General features: G+C 39.7%; 1 non-coding gene across 1 annotated transcript; it reads right to left on the bottom strand.

The window, feature by feature from the left end:
- Positions 1 to 3,902: 3,902 nt before the first annotated feature.
- Positions 3,903 to 4,008, bottom strand: LOC141609780 (small nucleolar RNA R71). The gene has a single exon (XR_012527691.1). It is a non-coding gene; the product is annotated as a small nucleolar RNA R71 (small nucleolar RNA).
- Between the last annotated feature and the right edge of the window lie 230 nt (positions 4,009 to 4,238).

Below are 4,238 nucleotides of genomic sequence, written 5' to 3'. Positions count from 1 at the left end.
GAGCAAAATAATCCCAAAAGCAAAGTTACAGTGAAGAGTTTTAGGGAAAATATTAAGAGAAGAGAAGTGGCGTAACACCAGTATTGAACAGTGTAAAACGTAATTAAAACCTAATTATTGAAAGCTTAAATAGAAAAACTAAGTCCATTAACTAAATAAGCAACACGGACTAATTAAAGCCCGTAAAGACTCAAAACCTCTCGATCGAGTGGTTTGAGACAACTCGATCGAGGACTTCAGCAAGTAAACCACTCGATCGACCAAAAATGTTACTCGATCGAGTAAACCTGATTTCCAGCATTTCGATAGAGTAAAATAAAATACTCGATCGACCTTCTCAGCACGTGAAACCACTCGATCGACCAAGAAAACCATTCTATCAAGTGTTCTTCCTCCAAAACAGCTTCAACTCGTTACCGACTGCTTTGTAGACCATTCCTTCGCACATCCCAATGCAGTATCTCGCTCTAATTATCCCGTCTCCTCAAAATGCATGCAAAACAGGACGAAAAGGGTACGATTCCACTACTTTCAGGTTCATTCCTACAAAACAGACCAAACGAACCAAAGTAGCCATTTCGGGGCATAATGCAGTACAAAACGGTACAAAAGTACATGTAAATACGTGCAAAAATAGGCTAAAAAGACTATATAAAATGCATGTATCAAATCTCCCCAAACCGAACCTTTACTCGTCCTCGAGTAAACTAAATGCAAACTAATGGAATGGAAATGATAACTCAGAGCTAGCTATAACTTGTCTACTTGAACCAATTTAATGCAACAGAAATCAACGATTCTGACTACAGCAAAGATCAATACGCAAACGAGTTATAAGATGTTCAGAAATAAAGCTGACCTATCGACCTTGCAAGACCAACAAAATCGGACTCTCACGTGGTCACTCTTCTCTCATGAAGCAAAGGGTGAATTATTATGTAAAAGAGAGAAAGAGAAACAGTCACTCACCTAAACTGCGACCCACATAGCATGCATTCAACAAAAATGAAAGACGATTCGAGTACTAATGCACACATTCCAACCAACAGTGTCCGTCACAGCCGAGGGCTTACAAATGATATGGGAAAGTGAGGTTCAGGTGAGAAAAGGCAAAATAAATTATGGAAATGTGGAGGTAAAATCGCCAAGCTAGTTCTTAAACAAGACCATATAAGACCATCCGAATCTCAACTGACTGAAAAATAAACACAAGTGCCCTTCATTTGGCACACAGCTCACCATCCAAATACACTATCTCCTAAAAAATATATGAATAGGAACAGAGGAGTGAGACGGTCACAAACTTCTCTTTTTTAATTCCGTCTTAATTAAACAAACAATACAAATCAAACAACTTTTTCCATTTTTTTTCCTTTTCTCTGAACACACGTGAATCACTACTCTTTCTTTTTTCATTTTTTTTCTTTTTTTTTTCTTCACGTTTTTCTTTCTTTTACTTTTTCAATTTTTTTTTTCATTCTCCCTTCCTTCATTTCCACCAACTCCAATCAATATATACGGGCCAAACTCACAGACGAAAAGACATACCACAAAAGACATACTAAACTAGCTTGACTAGGCAGGCTCAGTTTTGGATGTAGCTAATGGATCAAAAAGGCTAAATTTGGCTTAAGTGGAGCTAAATAGGTGAAAAATGTAAGAAAAGGGAAAATTGCAAGCACCTCCCTGCATGTGACACCGACCACAAACCCGAATGCATGCATTTTGATACGTGCATTTTGTATAGTCTTTTTAGCCTATTTTAGCACGTATTTCCATGTACTTTTGTACTATTTATATTGCATTATGCCCCAAATTGGCTACTTTGGTTCGTTTTGTCCATTTTGTAGAAATGAACGTGAAAGTAGTGGGATCGTACCATTTTCGTCCTACTTTTTCATGCATTTTGAGGAGACGGGATTTTCAGAGTGAGATGTTGCATTGGGATGCGTGAAGGAACGGTCTACGAAGCAGTCGGTTACGAGTTGAAGCTGTGTTAGAGGAAGAACACTCGATCGAACCCTTTTATTGGTCGATCGAGTGGTTTCTATGGCTGAGGATGGTCGATCGAGTTGTTTGTTTACTCGATCGACAAGGCTGGAATTGAAGGTTACTCGTTCGAGTACTAAATCTACTCGATCGAGTAGATTGCCTGGAGAAGTACTCGACCGAGCTGTTTCAGACTGCTCGATCGAGTGGTTTTGTTCTTTCATGGGCTTTAATTAGTCCGTGAACTTGTTTTTCGTTAGTGGACTTAGTAATTTTTCTATTTAAACGCATAATAACTAGGTCATTAGCATTCAGTTTTTATCTTATCATTCATCTTTCACTGTAAGCACTACGTTGCTTTCTCTCTTTCACTGTAACTTTTGCTTTCGGATTTTCTCGCTCGGATTTAGTTGTTCTTTACGCCGGATTCTTGCGATTGTAATCCCTTACTCTCTTTTATTCTTAATCTTTCATTTATTCATCTTAATTACTCGTTTTGTTCCTTTAATTTTCTGCCCTAATATCTTTTATGCAAGTTAATTATTGTTTCATTATGTTTAATGTTGGTTTATTCTTTCTTATTAGTTTTGACGATATTAATAGCATGAGTAGCTAATTTGTTTCATGTTAGGATTAGGGGATCTATGGTAGAAATGTGACGATATAGTAAATAGGTTAGATGAATTAATTGTGAGACTCTGTCCCCATAGCAATATAACTGTATTTACCGACTTAGTTGAGTGCACGCTTCTGAGTCACCCTTTTAATCTGGTTAATTTTAATCCTGGATCGGAAGATTGGACTAAATAGGCCTGCTGTGAACAGTAGACTACCCTGACGAGGACGAAAGTTAAGTTAGTGGGAATCTAGGGTAGAAAGTGGACCAGAAGGACCTTTCCATATCCATCTCGCAGTAATTTATCTAAGTTGTTTACAGTTGAGTCACTGGACTACCGTAGTGAACCGAAATCCTGACATGTCCCTTCTCTATTGATAGTTTATCTATATTTTCTGCCTTCACTGCTCTTCCCTTGCTTCTCTTTCTTTTATACCTTTTGGTTTAGAAAGTCCAATATAAACCCCCCCCCCCCCATTTTGTGACCAAATAGACGGACTCATTACAGATAACTTGCCTCCCTGAGGAGATCGACCTGACTTCCCTAGCTATATAGTTAGTTTAGTTAGTTATTTTTGATAGGTATACGACAGCCCTGTCAAATTTTGGCGCCGTTGCCGGGGAGGCAATTGCCCTATCTATTTTTATTTCGTTTATTTTATCCGTCTCAGGGAATTTTTATTCCTTGAGACAGTTCTTATTTATTTTCTTTCAGTGTTGTGTATGCCCAGGTCAGATAGGTTGGAGTTAGTTTCAACTGATTCTGAGCTAGAGAGATTGTTTAGGCATAGACTCCGTCTGCAAAGAGAATCACGAAAGGAAGACTTGAGTACTTTCGAACCCGAACTTCAGAATTTCCTATTTATAGAAGATCAATCTTTAGGAGAAGATAATCTCAGTTCTGTAAACCAACCAGTAAAGATGCCGAATATTGCAAGTCATTCGGAGCCTAAAGCATCATCTATTCCCAAAGGTTTCAATCTCCAGACTGAGGATGGAAATACTTTTGACATCCGTCCGTCCTATACCAATCTAGTGGAGAGAAATCTCTTTAGAGGTGTGGCAGGTGAAGACCCGAGGAAGCATATGGAGGTCTTTACGGACTACTGTTCTACTATCCCCGCCATGAAGGGGGTAACTCAAGACAAGATTAAGGAGGTGCTGTTTCCTTTTTCTTTGACTGACTCAGCCAGGGAGTGGCTGACTGATTTGGACCGCGCGGCCGTAGGGGTTACTAACTGGGAGACCCTTGCTCTTGCTTTTTATAAGAGATATTTCCCTCCGCAGCGCACTAATCAGCTGAGGGCAAAGATCACTAGTTTCAAGCAAGCACCTGATGAAACTTTCTATGAAGCTTGGTGCTGGTTCAAGAGGTTGGTGAGGGCTCTTCCTCACCATGGTTTTGATCCATGGTTTCTGTCCAATTAGTTCTACAATGGGCTGTACGATGACCACAGAGCCATACTTGATGCCTCATCCAACGGAAGATTTCAAAAGAATACTGATGATGATAAGGGATGGGCGATTATTGAGGAGATGGCGACCCATTGTGCCGAGTATGGGAACCCGAGGGATGGTATTCGAACAGTTCACGCGGTTGATAAGGAAGTCATGGCTCAGCTGGAAGCCATGA

Source organism: Silene latifolia, chromosome 10 (assembly GCF_048544455.1).
Source record: "Silene latifolia isolate original U9 population chromosome 10, ASM4854445v1, whole genome shotgun sequence".
In the NCBI taxonomy this organism is placed as follows: domain Eukaryota; kingdom Viridiplantae; phylum Streptophyta; class Magnoliopsida; order Caryophyllales; family Caryophyllaceae; genus Silene; species Silene latifolia.
This window is presented reverse-complemented; position numbering and strand designations above follow the sequence as displayed.